At 36.7% G+C, this 19,778-nt stretch overlaps 1 pseudogene; it reads right to left on the reverse strand.

The window, feature by feature from the left end:
* Positions 1–11,448: 11,448 nt before the first annotated feature.
* LOC116859693 lies at positions 11,449–13,023 on the reverse strand (annotated as a pseudogene).
* Between the last annotated feature and the right edge of the window lie 6,755 nt (positions 13,024–19,778).

Genomic DNA, 19,778 nt, shown 5'->3' on the forward strand with positions numbered 1-19,778 from the left:
CTGGAACTCATAAATATTATACCAATGCTCAGACCTGCCAGGCCAGCTACCATATATAACCCTTATGTGGTACCCAGTAGGTCAACCCACAGACCTCAAATGACAGCTATATGGTTTGTTCCAAGTACCCTGTGTGCCAAGGAAAAGTCTAGGTAGGTTAGATATATAGCTCTTGATTCTCTTTTGTGCCCAGGATGTCTTCGCATTAATACAGCAAACCAACATCAAATATTTCAACCTTCTCAGACTACACTTTAAAGTTTGGAAAGTAAATTTTTGCTTAAAAAAAAAAAAACTTTCTGGTAGAGTTCAAAGTAGCTGGAAACTATAAAATTCGGGGACAATTTTGGTTCTTATTTTATATTTAAAATGCTCCCAGAAGAGAGAGAATTTTAAGTTATGAAAATACCTCATTTATCTCTGTGACATTTATAGAGTATTTTTATTAGATATAATTTCATTTTTGTTAATGTAGGCTCTCAACTCCATCAAATGCTTAATGCAATAAAACTTTTAAGACCATATTTATTATCAGAGGCATGCATCAGTTTTGATGGTAATATTTTCAAAAGGGAAACTAAAGCCATGATGAGAGACTCTCTCTGCTTGGCAATACTATGAACTGCTACATTCTTACATCTCTGTTCCCTCCTTATTTGCAATATCCAATCAAAAAAACAGAGGTTGACATTAAATCTTGTAGGCAGTTATAAGCCAGGGATGTTCACAAATCCCATGATTGGATGGCCAACTGTATGTAAATACATGGTCACTGTAACATTTTCCATCATGAAGAGAAGGAATCAGAGATGAGTAACAGCTATAATTTGGTTTCAGTCTTGGAGGTTGTTCTTTTCCAAGGATATCTGGCACTAGAAAGAAGTACTCTCAAAGGATTTACACTTAAAACTGCAGCAAAGGTGATCTTCATGTTCATTTTCTCTTCCTGAGCCTCAGAAAAATAACATTTTATAACTTTCCTTATAGTTAGATTGTGGGTGTGGAACTGATTCTGGTCAATGATCTGTAAGTGGAGTTCAAGGTGCCTCTGACATAGCAATCCAGGCCACATGTTGAGATGGCAAACCCACAGGATGGAAACTGCCTGGATTAGAATTTTCATAAACAGGAAATAAACCTTTGTTGTGTTACATTACAGAGAGTCCAGGATATATATATCCTGTTACTGCAGGATAGCACAGCCTGTCCTAACTCAATTGGGGAAACAGATTTTCAGGATAAATAGTATAAAAAATATTTGACTGGGACTTCATCTTAAAAAGAAAAGCAAAATCTGAAAATCAGTTTATTTTCTCTTTTGGTTAATAAAATGTAGATTATGCTGTTATTATAATTTTGTTTGAAATAGTGAATGACTCAAATCTTGGGTTTTTGATATGTTTTTTCTTAAGGACTCATATATGCCCACTAGGCTTTACAAAACTATTTGAAGATGGATTATCACCATTTGGAATTACTAAATTGAAATCTAATACACATCCATTTATACACCTGAAGGATTTCTCTTAGGTAAAATATGAAATTTAACCATCTGATGAAAATCTTACTTTTAAAAAGTTAACTATTAGGGTCTTAGAAAATCCTTTTGGAAGCCTTAGAAAAGTCAGTATAAAAAAGAACATTTTATATACTTCTTAAAAAGAAGAGGTACTAGATTTTTACTGAACTTCAGGGAATTTTACAAATTTTGGATTTTTATAAAAAAATTTTTTAAATTAGAATTTATTTCAGTCTCCTCAACTAAAATCAGTGAAAAACAATCTTCTGTTTTGATATAGATAAGCCCCAAAAGGAGATTGGATGGGTTGGGTGTCATCCTATGACCCCACAAGGGGGTCTCGATACAGAAAGCAATATCAACTAAAACAAACTGAATAAAAACATGGTGAAAGCTTTAATACACAGAAATTACCACATGTACCCAGCACGTTGAAAGAAGTTTTTCAATAGGCAGTACTAAGAATTCATAATCATAGAATACACCACATATAAACAAGAAAAAATCCTTAGCTTATCTGATGGGATCTTTTGAATGCAAACATTTTGACAAACATATCTTGAAAAGCAAAAAATTCTGTATTTTCACTGCTTCCCTGTCCCCAAACAGAAAGCTGTCTTTTTTAAACTTCTTAATTTTTAGACAAACTCCATGAAGAACATAAAGTTTTGATCACTCATTAGCTATACATAAATCTGATATTGCTGGTACACTTCACCAATTTTTACAAATGAGTCATTTCACAAATTTCATGTAAGTGTTGCTTAGATCATTTGACCCATTAAACTCAATTTTAATTTCTTATGAAAATTTTGGAAGTTTGTATATTTTGCTAATTTGCTATGAACATTAATAAGAGAGTTATAGTTAGTCTAATCAATGTTAATTTAATTTACTGAATATGTATTACATTCACATAATTCAAAACTCAAAAACTTTAGAAGGTATAAAAAATATAAAAGTCAGTCTTCTGGGGTGCCTGAGTAGCTCAGTCAGTTAAGTGTCTGACTCGTGGTTTTGGCCCAAGTGGTGATCTCAAGGTCATGAGATCAAGCCTCACATTGGGCTCCATGCTCAGAAGGGAATCTGCTTGATTCTCTCTCCCTCTTACTCTGCCTCTCCCTCTGTCTGTGCTCTCTCTCTCTCTCTCTCTAAAATAAATAGATAAATCTTAAAAAAAAAAAAAAGTCAGTCTTCCACCCATATCCCTCATCGGCTCAGAGTCTACTCTCCCCACAGATAACACTGTTCTTAGATTTTTATGAATCATTCCAATATTACTCTATGTGCTTACAAGCAGATACAGACCAATGATGGTTTTCACTTCCTAACTTAGTTGTCTTCTCCGAAGCAGTGAAAGGGCTGACCAAGCTCTGCACCTGGAAACAGTCCTTCCTTGGCTTTTTTCCTGGCTTCTTTCCTGCATTGCTAGCCCCCCCCTACTCCTTCTCCCTGGCAGGCATTCCTTCTTTCATGCATCCCTTACAAACCAGTTCTTCTGTTTTCATATGACATGTTCTTCCCAAGTGATCTCACCTAGTCCCATTGGGTCGTAAATAAAATTATTGGCAGCAAAGTACTTCTGTGTGCTAAGAAAGTCTTTTCAGAGAAGAGTATACAGGCTAAGGAGGAATTAGATAGGAAAGAAAGAGGGTGGGGAGACATCTAGAAGGAGGGAAGTGTACATAGAAAGACACAAACTGAAGAAGAGGGTCAAGATTCCTTTTTTTTTTAATTTATTTTTAAAAGATTATTTATTTATTTATTTGACAGACAGAGATCAGAAGTAGGCAGAGAGGCAGGCAGAGAGAGAGAGAGAGGGGAGGAAGCAGGCTCCCAGATGAGCAGAGAGCCCGATGTGGGGCTCAATCCCAGGACCTGGGATCATGACATGAGCCGAAGGCAGAGGCTTTAACCCACTAAGCCACCCTGGCACCCCATAAGAGGGCCAAGATTTCCAAACAGTGATCAGTTCAATGTGTAACTTAATAAGTATTTGTTGTGAATACCAAATGAAGGAATGAATAATATCTCAGGAATTTGTTTTATCGGGTTAAAAGTAATTACTTTGCTAAATCAGCCATGGAAATTGTAGAACCTGGATGAGATCGAACTAAACCTAAAAGAACTGGGTCTCTGAGTAATTTGAAGTATGAATAGAAGTGAAACCCATCACATGTTCTAACCAGTACACTTGCATCTCAGTCTGCTGGTTATTATGAACACAGTACTCTGCTTTACGTTGCTTTAATGTGGCAAGGTCATCCAGACAGCTTTGTGGGTTGAAAATCTATGAACCTGTCTCCAGATGCTTTAAAAGATTTTGCAGCAGAACTTGAAAGTACACTTCTCCGTGGGGTGGAAGACCTTCATTTCCAGTTGTACTGCTTTTTAAGTCTATCAGCCATAATGAGGGCATGTCAAAACCCAGTTGCTTTCTAATCTAATACCCCAACGACACATGAAACAGTATGAAAAGCATTTGTTCCCTTTTTGGAAACAGTTTTAAAAAATAAACATTTTCATTTTCTTATACCAGCTGAGAGAATAAAATAGTCTTCAAAAGTTACAAAGTTGTGCCCAAAAGCTAGAGTGAAAAGAAGCCACTCAGTAAATTTAGCTGAAGAACATCCCTGCCTCTGTGAGGACAGCATTTTGACAGTCTAGGTGATGGGATTTTTGCCCTTAACAGAACACTTTCTGTGGCTTAATCTTTATCTTCTTCTGAACTAATCGTTTTTATGTCTGTAGGATCCCCACAGCTTCATCAACAATAGACGAAGGGCCTGAGGAGTGGTTCCTCATGCAGAGCCAGAACTGTGATCAAGCCCTGTCACTTCATTTCTCCAGGCCTCATTGCCCTCATCTGTGTTAATGTCACAGAACCAATAAGAGACTCACATGAAATAAAGTTACTTTTTACTTTTTTAATTTTTTTGAAAGATTTAGTTATTTATGTGAGAGAAAGAGAGAGACTCTCAAGCAGACTCCCCACTGAGCACAGAGCCCAACATGGGGCTTGATCCCAGAACCCTGAGATCATGACCTGATCGGAAATCAAGAGTCAGCCACTCAATTGACTGGGCCACCCAGGTGTCCCTAAAATTGGTTTTGAATTCATATAATTCGATCACACAGTGGTTGTAAGGCTCTCTTAACTCCAAACTTGGAGTTACTTCCCGTTTGGGTTAAATTTCTATTTATTACAATGAGAAGGAATTAACATGACACTGTAGACCATTTCATACTTCCTTCAAACCTTGTGAATTCCCAATCAATAGCCACATCACCTCCATTCCTCTCCCTGAAGGTGAGAATCTTCATCTGTCTGGCTGTACTGAGCCCAGGATTGAGGTCTCTTAGCTGACAATCGGGGAGTATATGACAGACAATTTTTTCCTTGGTTTCTAAAACCAAGTCTCTGGGACCTCCACATAAAAAAAGGGTGTATCCTGACCCACTAGGCAAAACTGTGACCTCAATGAGATACTCAATTACAGCTTCATTGCAGGAGATGCACGGATATTATTCATGTACCCTCACTGCGGACATAAAGCCTCCTTTTCAGACAGGGCCCATTGACCCTGGCATACTTTGCCAAGGAACAATGGTCACGAGCTAATAATTCTATGTTCCTATAAGAGAAAAATATCATTACATGGAAATGCCAGAGGTCTCGAGCCCATTTGGAAGTTTTCAGGAAGCTCTCATAAGTAGTGTGGTGTGTTTGAACAAAACGGCCCCAAAGCGAAAAGAGCTGGAGGCTTATAATCCCATTTTTGTATTGTGTAATCCTGACAAGCCACAGCCTTTGTAGCACCTGTTTCTTTACCAGCAAGTCTATATGACTTCCAAGATCCCTTACAGCTCCAACATGCCAGGAATTTTCTCATTACAGCTTTCTTTAAATATACACATCCTGATGTGACATGTTGAAGGGGAAAACAGAATGGAGTTTGAGTCTCTCAGTCTATGTCAATGAGTTTTAAAACCTACAGTTTTTAATCAGAGAGGCAAAATCTTTAGTGGTGCTAATAAAGTCCTGATAACGATTTTCTCTTATTCATGCAAATGTGGAAAGATGCTACCTGCATATAGGCTAATTTTGTCCACCACTGAACCAGAACAGATCCGATGACTGTCTGAACGTCTATCTTAGTGAGACTGCAAAGGGCATTGATGAGAGAGATGAGAGGAGATGAGGCCTCTGTTTTGAATAAATTATCTATTTGCATCAAAAAGCTGTGGTGCCTATTCAAAAGCCATGTTTCAGAAAAGGGCATCTATTCTTTGGCTAGTCCAAGAACTATGAAGCAAATTTGGGGTTTCTATTCAATAGAAAAAAAGGCAAGAATCAAGAATTCTAACTTTGGTCCAGAATTGGAATACCCCTGAGTGTCAGCATGCTGCTAATATTGCTAAATGCATGACTTCCCAGGCATCACTATGTCTCTCAGTTTGCTCATAACCTTGAAAAATTAATTTGCTTTAGCATCAAAGATTTACTTTAAGGTAATGAGATCAGTGTTGAAGTATAGGAGAACTCATCTCACAGAAAGGTTACATTTAACAGCCAAAACGCCTTGATTTCCTGTACACAAAAATGATCTTACTAAATTCAGATAAATAAAAAATAAAAATTTTTAAAAACTAAAATCACCTGCAAACCCACTAGTCCATTACTATTTTTATGAGTCTTCTTAAATTCTTTTTCATATATAAATGGGGATTCTTACTTTTTTAACAACGATGGGACCACAGTGCATCTACTGCTTTTTAACTTGCTTTTCTTACCAATACTATATATTGAACATTTTGATCTAACCCTGGATTTTCATGTATAAAGAGACTGTTTCAAATGGGCACACTAAGGAGACCTAGAGCTTCCTGTGAGATGCAGAAGGGATTTTCAGGGTTAGGAGTGTAGCTGAGTGGGCAGAGTTCCATTCTTACTTCTCCAACCCAGATCCTACCTTCATCATGTGGAGTTTTTTGAACAGTGTGCTTTACTTATGTGCATATATATGCATACAGTTATTTTACTTTTTGAAAAAAATATAGTAAATATAGTAAAGAAATGGCAAAATATACAAGTATATTTTACTTTTTGAAAAATTCATTTGTTTAAAGATTTCTGATAAAGAGAAAACTTGAAAAGTAAGTCTCTATATTATTTTTAATGTCTATAATTTTTGGCACACATATACATACTATAGTCTGATTCATAGTTCCTTTTTGGCATAGTAGGTAAGATTCAGACTCCCCAGGTTTGAATCACAACTCTGTCACTTACCACCCATGTGACCATTGTGGTTTTAAAACACCAACAAATTCTTTGACACTCCACAAATATACAGACATAGATATTAACCAAGAACCTACATTAATCAGAATGCCTTCAAGTGCAATGACAGATAATCCAACCCAAAATGTTGTTTGTAAAAAAAAAAAAAAAAAGAAAGAAAAGAAAAGAAAAAAAAAAAAGATTGTATTTATTGGCTTACACATCTATTCATAGCAGCTTCAAAAAAGGTCTGGATCCAGGCACTCACCAAACCTCAGCCGGTATCTAACTCTTGATCTCTCAGCCATTCTTTCTTCTATGCTAACTTCATTTTCAAACAACCTATTTTCATGTCAGAACCCCTGAAATTCCAGGTCTATATCTACAGTTGTACATTTTAGTCAAGAGTTCTTACTTGTAACTACAGACTCTGACTCTGAGGATTAAACAGAATGGAAGTTTCTTAAAGACACTGAGGATTAAACAGAATGGAAGTTTCTTGTTTGTGGGCTACAGAATTGTTTTAAGGCTGGAGAACTAGACCCACAGCCAAACTTGCAAGAAGAATGGTATAAAGAGACTAACACCAGTTATCCCACCACCACCAACCACCAAGACCATCTTCCCTACCCAGGGACCCTCAGAGTGACTGTCCAGGAGTTACTGGCTTAAATATACAGCCAGTTACTATGTGGACCCCAAAGCATAGTTTTTCTCCAGGCTGCAGAGTCAGAATTTTGGTCTGTGTGAACCAAAAAACAAGATAGAAGGATGTCTTCCTTTCCAGGACCCTTCCAGCAGACAAGCTATATTGTACAACTAATATATTGTAAGCTTTTAGAAAAATGTTCTAAATAAAAGCCATGTAAGAAATGAAGTTAACTTGGCTAATAGTCAAAATATAAATTACAAATGAATTGATGGCACTTCATAATTTTAAGCTTTGCTTAATTGAAAAATAATTGAGATTTGGCCCTCTTACATGAGACTTTAAGAAAAATGATATGCAGACAATATCATCCAAATAGTTTTTAGTTGATAATAAAGTTTCTTTTATACTCCTAATGTGTTTGGGTCTTTCACTAAAATACAGGCCATGATTTTCACAAAAGGTTTTTAGGACATTGTTCACTCATTCTAGAAACAAATTTAACTTTATCTAATGCTAATCACTACTATACACTTATTAAGATAAAAATGTTTCTAATATTTAAAATCAGTTAAACCGCAAAAATACATGAGGAATGTTCCAAAGGATTTAATGCCATCTAGACTAGGAACAAATGTCTGCTTTACTTAACATACATATCTTTTGTAATTAAACTTGGCAACTCAACATTTTTGCACCTGTCTAATGCATTTCATGATATAAAGATAAAATTTTAAGGCTATTTTCCATCAGTTTCTTAAAAGTTTTTCTCCATATGGCAACAAATTGAAAGTGCTGTGCTTGTCAGAAGCTGGATGTGGTGCGTATTGAGAGCTATATATAGAAGTGGCCCTCAAGAACTTAGAAAATGAAGGAAATAGATTGCCTCATGAGAAAAATTGCAAAATGAGCGTAATTACCCTATCTTTGGTGGGCAGATCCTTCTGCAAAAGAGACAATTTTCTGGGCCTTCAGAGCTATAATGTAAAGGTGATATTTACGTATATACCCGACAGATCAGCCAAGGAAACCTAGACAAGGAGAGCCTGAGAGGGTAGTTTGAGGTTCCTCACAGCAGACACAAAGGAAAGTTATAGGGAATATTGTTGGTGGTATCCATCCCAACAGGTTCTTGATGAGAGGGAGTTTTAGGCATCATATTTTGAGTCCCTTGGTAAAACTATGTCTATGGAGACATGGACACATCTGCCCTGATAATAACAAACATTTGACTGATCTACTGACTCTTGTTTAAATTCCTGTGTTCACCAGGCAACCTTTTAATCACATGTACCTTGACTACAGAGGGAGAATAAGTTCTTCATTCCGACTGTGGGTCTTCTATTTTCTATGACAATTATTTTTCATCTGAAGTTAATAAATTCGCATTCTGATATCTCCCTCAGTCTCCTGGGTGGCTTAGGTTTAATCAGTGTCACAGGCCTTCTAGAAATTGACTGTTATTAGTGGCCTTTCCTTGAGACTACTTGCAAAAGCTGATCTATCAAGAGATTTCTATGCTGGAATCTAAGACTAAGCCACCATAGCTAGAATATTAGAAATCAAAAAGATGCCTATAAGCAAAGTGAGAAACCATAATTCACTAAGAAAAAAGGAACTGGGATGATGTTGTGAGTTGGACTTCTGCACCCACCGCCAGGTAGATGGCTGAATTCTGTGAAACCTACCAATAAGCATCTTCTCAGGGCCTAGGACAGAGATGAATGTGGCCCAAGCATCCTTTGAAGTGAAATATTCTTCCCCAAATATGTCTTAAGTTTATGGTGAACAAATTGTATGTGAGAGAGGGCAGAGACAGAGGTAGAGAGGAAGGAGGGTTGGGAGGAAGTCTTTAGTAGATTTTCCCAATGGCTGGCCTATAAATCAAATACCAGTCTGAACTTTTCACGGTGGTGGCCAATGTGATAGGTATCAATCATGGGAACAGGAAAAGGAGAGCAGTGGCAGGTGCCTCACCATGCAGTTGCATATCACATATCCTGGGCTTGATCCAATATAGCATTCCAACATATTATATGTATAAGAGAGTATGTCCTAGTATTTGTATAACTCTTCTGCCAGCATTGCTGCCTCCATTATGATCGTTCTAGTGACTATTAACCTCTTTCCAATCTCCCAGCCCTAGGAGGAGGGCCATGTTTCAGTTTCAAGCCAACCATGAATAGAAATTTTCTCAAGTGTGGATTCTGCTACAAGTCAGATAACAGTTTGTTAGCCAACAATGACTGAGTGCTTACTATGTTTCTAGTGGTTATGATAGTTTAAACTAGAACCACAGGGATGCAGCTGGGTAGAAGAACACTTTTTTTAACAAAAGGGGCCATAGTCTCCAGAAGAGAAAAAATGTTCTGAGAAGACAAAATAAGAAATGTTTTAATTTGCATTTCTCTAAACATGAGTGGAATTGAACAGCTTTTCATATAATTAAGGGAAATTTTTATATCCTCTTTGAGAGTTGTCTGTTTCTATCTTTCCCACATTTTCTAGTGATTTTGATCTTCTTCCCCTCTATTTTTTATCTTTTTCTTTAAATAGACTTCATGTTTTAGAACAATTTTAGATTTACAGAAAACTTGAGAAGATGGCACAGAGCGTTCTATACACCCCATACCAAGTTTTCCCTATTATTAACATCTTACATTAGTATGGTACATTTCTGACAGTGAGCCAGCATTGATATGTTATTATTAACTGAAGCCCATTGTTTATTCAGATGCTTTTAGTTTTTACCTAATGTCCCTTTTCTATTCTAAGATCACATCCAGGGTACAACATAACATTTTGTTGTATATTTTCTTAGGGTCCTCTGAGCTGCGCAGTTTCTCAGATTTTACTTGTTTTGGATGACCTCAACAATTTTGAAGAGTACTAGTCAGATATTTTATAGGATGCCCCACTATTATTGTCTTCTATTTTTCTTTCTTTCTCCTTCCTTCCTCCCTTCCTTCCTTCCTTCCTTCCTTCCTTCCTTCCTTCCTTCTTTCTCTTCTATTTTATTCATAGGACTGGGGTTACAGGCTTTTTGGAGGAAGACCACACAAGCAAAGTGTTATTTTCATAACATTGTATCAAGGGTGCATACTATCAGCAAATGATCTATGAATATTGATGTTGAGCTTGATTATCAGTGTGAGTTAGTGTTTGTCAGGTTTCTCCATTGTAAAGTTACACCTTATTCCCCACTTTCTGTGGAGTACTCTTTAAGAGGAAGTCACTGTGCATAAGCTACACCTAAAGAGTGGGGAGTTATGTTACCCATCATTGAGGGTGGAACATCTACATAAATTGATGAGGAGAACAAAGGTTAAAAAAAAAAAGTCATTTAAATTAAATCTCCTTACAACTTACAACCCACTGATAGATACCTGAGACATGCAGAACATGACATTCTTCAAGGAGTTCATGACTGTCTTAATGCTTTAATGTTTCTGTTTCATTAAAGACTAAAGGCAACCTTATCCTGATGATAGCTAAATCTTCATGGTGCTGTAAGACCCTGCTTTCAGCATACAGAAGTTCCTTAGAAAGCTATACTATCTCTACCACTCCTCCCTCCACAAAACTGAAAATATATAATGAGCCTCGCCTCACCCTACAGGTGCAGGTCTTTCTGCCCATGGGTCCTATCTCCGTACTATAACAAAAACACCTCTTTTGCACCAAAATTGTCTCAAGAATTCTTTCTTAGCCATTCCACTCATGAACCCTGGACTTCCAAATTTCATCAGAAATTGTTTGGAATTCTTCTGCACAGATTTGTCTATTCTCTCCCACTTACTACTTTATTTAATCATTTATTATTTCAATATGAGCTCAGATATTTATTTTATACTCTGAACTATAAACAATACTGCTTTTTTTTTTTGACCAGTTTAAACTGCAAACTGCAATTTTATTAACACTATTTTTCTTTCAAACCAAGTTCTTCATGCTGACATTCCCAGTGTTGGGAGGCACAAATACCATTAACCATCTTCATTCTTTGCATCACCAAGGAGTTCTTTCCCCATCTTGTTCTGAAGGATGAACAAAAGCTTGAGGTGTACGTTTCAGAAGATAAACTGCTGCATGAAGACCCCCTATGTTCACCCAGACAGTATGTACCTTCCGCCAAACATGTCCCATTCCAGATAATGCCTTGGTAAAGCATTTCTTGTCTTGAGTAAGTAGTGCAGCTCGGCCTGTCCCTGGTTTACAGACACGGCTCATCTCCCGTAGGCAAGCTGGATAAAGGTTCCAGTTTCTTTTTTTGGAGCCCATCCTTTTTCCAAATGGCATGTCTGTCACAATAATGTCCACAGAGCCAGTTCTCAATGGCAGATTGCAGATATCCCACTGAACAGCATCTATGGGCAAGCTCCAGGACACTTTGCCTTCTTTAATTTGGCTCTTGGTCAATAAAGATGAGATGTTATTTGCTGCTCTATTCACAGCCAACGGATTATTATCACCAGCAATATGATAACAGTTAGACCATTCAGTAGCCCCCTCTATTGGTATTGCTCCCGTTCCACACATCGGATCAACTATTATATCAGTAGGTTGAGGAGCACAGAGCCTAAGCATCCCATAGGCAAGAGTAGATCTAAGAGTTGTAGGTCCAAAATGTGTGATATTTCTTCGGTGGAGACTCTCTTCTGTCAATGCAATACCCACAACAATTTCATTATCATGGATGTTCAAAAGAACCTCCACATCAAAGTTGGTCATGTCAGCCTTCCACTTAAAGTAATCTTGAACAGCACCCCCAAAATCTCTTGCAGCCTCATTTGAGGAAAAGCAGTGTTTCTCTCCAGCCCGGTTGCATGTGACTCTAAACTTCAGCACTTTAGGATGAGTTTCTTCTTTTTCATCCTTCTCGTCTTTGGAAGATGCCAAATCATCACCTACTAATGTTGATATCTCTTCTTTGATGGCTGGATTTTCATAATAGTCTAAGATATGGGAATCTAAGGTATTATTAGTGAATCCTTTTTTATCCTCTTTCTCATCTGCTTTGTCTCCTTGTCCATTATCAACCTTTTCTCTACCTGAATTCTGATTTATCTTTTTGCGCTTTGTTTTTTTTTTTCCTTGAAACTGGTGTTAATTTTCCATACTTTTAAAGGGTCTGACCATGGAAGCTTCCCAGCCAGTTCTTCAAAATCCTTGAGAACTTCTTCCTTTGTTTCTTTGAACTGGTAATCTTTAAACTCCTTAACAACCACAAATAAGTTATCAACTGATCTCAGACAATGAACCTGAGCCAGACTTTCCACTGAAATGTCAAAATATATCTTGCCCCGGTCTCCGCTGATTTTGCATGATGACCCCAATTTCTCTCTCACTTCATCTGCAGCTGTTTGCTCAAAACCAGTAGGTACAGTGGCTCCAATAGTAACTTGGAGGTGCTCAGACTCACTTCTGGGACCACTTTCTGTCACTTGTATAGCTCTCCAGTTCTCATGAAGGTTCACATCCATAAGCTGCTTAGTGGCTTCTTGAACATCAGACATGTTGGCAGTGCTTCAAAGATGCCTACAGTCCCCGGCCACCAGCGCAGACCCTTCTCGCTCCGGAACCCCGCCAGGCCCCTGCTTTTTTTTTTTTTTTAAATTATTCCAGCTTTGGCCATTAAAACCATCTGACATGGAGGTTTTGGTTGTGGGGGGGAGATTATTTAAACTATTAATTCAATTTTTTTAGTAGTTATAGTACTGTTCATTATATATCTCATCTTTTAGTTTAAGAAATTGTCCATTTTATCAAGTTATTAAATTTACATGTGTGGAGGTTTTTTGGTAGTGATCTTCTATTATCTTTTAATTTCCACAAAGTCTGTATCTCTTCTCTTGAGTTCCTGATATTGGTAATTCATGTCTTCTATTTTTCTTTGTCAGTCTTGGTAGCGATTAATCGATTTTATTAATCTTTTTAAAGAGGTAGCTTTAATTTTCATTGATTTTTCTCTATTGTCTTATAGACAATATTATATCTTACAGATAATTAAACTTTCAATGTCACTCGTTTCTTGTCTTAATGTGATTGTCTTATGTTACGATTTATTTCCTCATACTTGCTTTGAGTATTTTGTTCTTTTTCTAGTTTTTTGAGGAGGAGGCTTTGATTATTTGAAATTTTTCCTTATATAAGTATTTGATACTATTAATTTTCCTCTAAGTACTGTTTTAGTGGTATCTCACAGATTTTGCTACATTGTATTTTCATTTAGTTTAATATTTTTTTATCCCCCTTGAGAATCATTCTTTGATGAATTTAGAAGTGTATTTTAAATTCCAGATGTTCAAAGATCTTCCTGTCATTTTTTCTTTTATGGATTTCTAGTTTAATTCCATTATGGCTAGAGGATGTATTTTGCATGACTTCCACTCTTTTACAGTTGTTCATGTTGCTTTATGAGCCAAGATATGATTTTCTGGGTAAATGTTTGTGCACTTCAAAACAATGTGTATTCTGCTGTTGATGGGAAGAGTGCTTTATCAGTGGCAACTGGGTTCTGTCAGTTGATTGGATTCATGTTCCCTTTCTCCTTGATTTCCTTTCTACTAGGTATATTCTAGGTATATTCATTCTCCTTTAATGAAAGGAGAATGTTGAGATTTCTCCTGTTTTTAGAAACAAAACTTCCAAATTATTGCTGGGCCTTTTTCTGCTGAGCTTGAGGTCACATTATCTAGCTTCTTTACAGTTGAGTGTGAACTTGTGGTTAAGTTCTGGCGATGGGATATGAGCGGATGCAATGTATGTCATTTCCTAGTTATACCAAAAAACTGATGGAACTACCTTACTCTTATCCTTACCAACTTAGTTGTCTGGGAAGAGGGGAAGAGCTAGAATAGGGCTGTCTTCATCCCACAGATGGAAATCACATGTTGAAGAGGTGAGAATAGCCTGTATCCCACCTCTGGATCATCATGTGAGAAAAAAATTATACTTTTACTTAGCTGTAAGCCTATTTATTTATTCATTAAGATTTTGTTTATTTGAGAGCTTAAGAGAGAGCGCAAGCAGGGGGAGGGGCAGAAGGAGAAGCAGACTCCTTGCTGAGCAGGAAGCCCAATGCAGTGCTCATTCCCAGGACCCTGAGATCATTCCTGTTCAAAGGCAGACCCTTAACCTACTGAGCCACCCAGGGGCCCAAGACACTCTATTTCGAGGGTGTTTGTTACTGCTATTTAGCTTATATACTATCATATACCTTTTTTTTTAAAGATTTATTTATTTATTGGAGAGACACAGAGAAAGAGAGAGAGAGCACAAAGAGTGAGAAGGAGAAGGAGAAGCAGACTCCCCTCTGAGTAGGGAGCCCAGTGTTGGGCTCGATTCCAGTCCCTGGGATCAAGACCTGAGGTGCAGGCAGATGCTTAATTGGCTGAGCCACACAGGTGCCCCAGATATCAAAATTTAAAAAAAAAATTAGTTTTATATATTTCATCATGAATAAAAGTAAAAAATACAACTTCCAGTGAAAAGAAGTAAGTTGCTGAATGATCAACTGACAGGTTTGTAGAGGTGAAAATGCGAAAAAGTTACATTGCTTAGATATAAATAAAATTAAGAAAAGTATACACAGGAATGTTACATTCAGTTTAAGAGATACATTTAGGGATTTTGTTACATTTTATTTGTTTCCAAAAATACCAAGCAAATATTGAAAATTTTATAATTTGGCAAAACTGGGTGGTAAAGATGTATATTCATGATAAATTTCTCTCAATTCGTACAGATGTTTGAGACATTTCACACCTAGAAAATAATTTAAAATAAAAGACTTCATGGAGAAAGCATTATTTGCCTTGAAAGATATATAGGTTTTATATATACATATTTTATCAGTCTTTATTAGTTTCCTACTGCTACTGTAATAAATTACCACAAGATTAAGTGCTTTAAAACCATGCATATTTATTATCTTACAATTTTGAAGGTCAGAAGTCCAATATAATTCTAGACTAAAATGGAGATGTCAGCAGGGCTGTGTTTTTCTGAAGGCTCTAGGGAAAAATCCATTTTATTATCTTTTCCAACTTTTTTAGAGGCTACCCACATTCACTAGCTCATAGTCCCCTTCCATCTTTAAAGTCAACAATAGTGGGTCATGTCTTTCTCAAGATGCATTCTCTCTCTTTTGGGCTCTTCTGCTTCCCTCATCCCATTTTAAGTACTGTGTTGTTACATTAGTTTCACTGGGAGAATCTCTTCATCTTAAAGTCAGTTGAATCCTAATTTCATCTGCAACTTAATTCCTCCTTGCCATGTAAAATAACATATTCACAAGCTCTAGGGATTAGGACATGGACATCTTTGAGGAGCCCATTATTCTGCCTATCATTGGGTCCATCATGTATTCTTTATTTACAAGCAATAGAAATTGTCTCTAACTTAAGCAGATAGGGAATTTATTAGGTGGATAAAGGTTTAACTGATAGAATTACAGAGAAGCTGAATAAGTTTGTGTTGGAAAAGATGTGGAATAACAGCTTTGGGTGTCTAGAAAGTGGGAGATAATAGACAATCTTTAATAGACACTATTATCTTAATGAATCAGCTCAAACTGTGTTTTATTCTTATGTTGCTTGAGATTCAAATTCCAAAATCTGACTGGTTTACCTTGAGTAGTGTGTCCACTCCTTGACCAGAGCTGGGATGAACATCTTGACTGAGGAACCCACCAAGTTTGTATACAATGAGGGGTGGTTCTTCCCCAATAAAAAAGAGATATTATTATTAGAAGAAGGAGAAATAGATGTCAGGCAGACAAAACAGGAGACGCCCACAATAGTACAGCAGTGTCAGCTATGTTGTTTATAGAATCATGAAACTTTGTATGTTTTATGAAAAAGTTTAGTTTGGAAGCACCTGGGTCATGGTCAGTCTGTTGAGCATTCAATTCTTGATTTCAGCTCAGGTGATCTTAGGGTGATGGGATTGAGCCCTGAGATGCTCAGCAGGGAGTCTGCTTGAGATTTTCTCTGCCTCTGCCCCTCCCCTCTCAAATAAGTAAATCTTTTTTTTTTTTTAAGGTTTAGCTTATCTAGCATAGAACATGAAATTGTACTCGCAAAATAACAACAGGAAAGTAGGCTCAGCTGTGTAGCACTGCTCCTAAGTGCACAAGTGAAAGATTTTACCTAGTGTTCCAGGGAATATATAGCAATGGAATGTTTTAGGATTGAGGAGTAATATGATTGAAACTAGTTAAGGAGGCTCAGGTTAATGGATTTGGGACCAAATGGAATAGGAAGTCAGATTCAGAGATACAATTATGCCATTAATAGTACAGAACAAATCCTACTTAGTTATTTTTACTTTCTCTTCCATTAGAAGCTGAATTTCTAGTGAAAGACGAGTCTGATTTCCTAGAAATCAATTATTTTTTTTTTCAGATCTTGGGAGAAAAATTCAAGATTTTCTGTGATGATATATCTAAAAACTCCTACAGACAGACTCAGCATCATCTCCTATAATAGCAACCAAAAAAGCAAGCATACACCAACACCTTCTTCATCATTCACTCCTCATTTTTATCTATCAGATTCCATAATTATTTACCTCATTATTCTACCTATCCAGTAGTCACTTTCCCCAGTTATTTAGCAAAAGAATTACACTTTCATCTTAACCACATCTTCAACTAGAATATGTTCCACATAAAATTTTAAAGATGATTTTCAAGGAAAGTAATAAAGTCACACATTTGAAGGTTGATGGCTAGGCTTTAAAAAAAGAAATTAGTAAAGTAAGTTGTTTGAAAGTCAAAAATGTTTGCAACTTACATACGTGATGAATATAAAAAGAATTCCTGGTCAGAACTACCAAGGAATCCTAGAAGCAATATGAAACTCATGCTGTGAATCTGAAAAGGAATGTAAAGTATTAACAAGTACTATCAATGTACCATCATCGCTGCCTAGAAATATTTTCCCCTTGCTTCTGAAGCATCATCCATTTTTATCTGGATTATAACAGCTCCTCTTCTATCTCCCTTGTTTTTCTGGCCAGTGGAATCGATGAGTCATTTCACCATCTGGGCTAGAGGAAAGGGAGATGTATGGCTGAATAAAGCTCAGTATTATCTGCGTAATGATGGCCCTGCAGTCCAAAATATCTCTCTTTCTCAGTGTCCTCATCCACACTTAGTTTCTCTCCAAAACAAAATTAGGGGGTATTCTACAAGAGCAATTTCTGGCTACTTATACCCAGTTCTAAGTCAACATTTCCCAACTCTTGGTAATAGGAAGAGTATGCAACATTGACTTCTCAAAGGTTTGGTAATGGCTGTAAAGGTTGGATTAAATTAATTTAGCAAGATATATAGCACCATATTTTTTGAACTGCCTTTCAAAATTCGAAATAACACCACTCCCCAAAAATAAGGTCAACACTTGAAAAGGAAAATGCCAGTCTTTGCTTAGAGGTAGAGTTAGGGTTGCCCAAATGCTGCAAGTTTTCAATTCATCATATGTGTGTGTGTGTGTGTGTGTGTGTACATGCATGTATACTCTGCTAAATACCAGGGTACAGTGGTGAACAAAGTTGATATTTATCTTGTCTTCATGGAGTTTATAGATGAGTGGGATCAAACATATAGACTATATATAAAATATATATGTATATATATCAAGGAATCTAAGACCTTTATTTAAAACATAATGGGGGTGCCTGGGTGGCTCAGTAGGTTAATCCTCCCACTCTCAGTTTTGGCTTGGGTCATGATCTCAGAGTTGTGGGATGGAGTCCAGTATCAGGGTCTAATGCTCAGTGTGGAGTCCGTTTCAGATTCTTTCTCCCTCCCCCTCCCACTCTGCTCTTACCACCACACCCCGCACTCCCTCTTTCTCTCTCTCTCAAATGAATACATAAAATCTTAAAAAAAAAAAAAAGATGAAACATTACAATGCCAATTGTCAAATTTTGCTTCTGTAAGATTACTTTCTTTTCACAGAGAGTTAATGCTTTATACTGCTATATTTCATATGTATGGTCTTATGCTCTGTTTTGAATTTTTAAAATATGGATAAGAATTTTGTAGAAGAAAGAAACCTACTAATAAAATAATTGGCTGAACACTGACAAGCATTGCTGAGGAAAGGTGATAGAGGCTATGGTACATCTGTTGATCAAGATACATGAGGTATAGTTGATGATACTGGTAATGTTTAGTAATAAAAACAGATGACATAGTGCATATAGAGTTTCAGAAATTTAGAGCTGAAAGGGATCTTATTAAGAAAACTTAATCCAAATATTAAGTGACTTCTTTTAGGTTAAGGAATCAGTCAGTGGTAAAATCAGAATTACAACTATTTTTCTCCAATATCATTCTAAATTTCCATGGCAGCTGATACAATTTCAGAAGGGCTGTTGTTATTAATCAATCAATCATTATCATCACCCACATTTTTTGAATGTTCACTATGTGCTGGCTACTGATTTAAGCACTAAATTATCTCCTTAGACTTTATAATAACTCTTTAGGGTAGATGCTGTTATAATCCTCATTTTTCAGATGTAGAAAACAAGAATTAAAGAGGTCACTCAGTTACTAAGAAACAAGGCCAGGATCAAATATTGGTCTGACCCCAGTAGTTAAAATAAAACCTTTAACTACTCTACTCTGTTCTGAGTAACTAGAGTTATCAGATCTAGGTCTCATGGGTGGATGTTATAAGAAGGAAATTTTCATCTTATATAAGGAGGAAATTTCTAATATTCCACTTCTAGTATTTTAGAATTGAAATGAAATCCTATTTCAATGAGCTCCCCCAATACTGTAAATGTTGGAATGGGTCTTACAGAAGGACTTCTGCATTAAGTAAGAAGCTGAACCAACTGGTATCAACTCTTCCTTATAAACCTTCAGATTTTTTATCTTTTCACTAATTGTGTGACAGTGTTGTAGATCTCAAAGCCCATTTGTTTATTTTGCAACTACTAAACTTAGAAGAATATATTTCTAAAGGTATCTAAACATTCACATTTCTGTAAGTTATACTGAATGTTGGTTCTGAATATTGGATATGTTCTCTGAAATGTCATCTAGTCTGAAGTTTCTGTGTCACTTCTTTTGGATGCCTCCGATCTCAACCTGTTTCCTGTTTGAGGAATTCCCTACTATACAAATCTTAAGGGAAGACAGAGCTTCCTATTACACTCACAGAAAAAGACAGAGCTTCCTATTACACTCACAGAAAATGCCAGAGAACTTGCTTTCCAACTCTCTACTGGCAAATGACTTGGGCTCTCATAATCAGGTGCCCTCTCCAGGGACTTTGACTCAGAAGCTAGTAGTTGCAAAAAAAGCA

The sequence above is a fragment of the Lontra canadensis genome, unplaced genomic scaffold (assembly GCF_010015895.1).
Source record: "Lontra canadensis isolate GAN:19392208 unplaced genomic scaffold, GSC_riverotter_1.0 scaffold4, whole genome shotgun sequence".
Lineage (NCBI taxonomy): Eukaryota > Metazoa > Chordata > Mammalia > Carnivora > Mustelidae > Lontra > Lontra canadensis.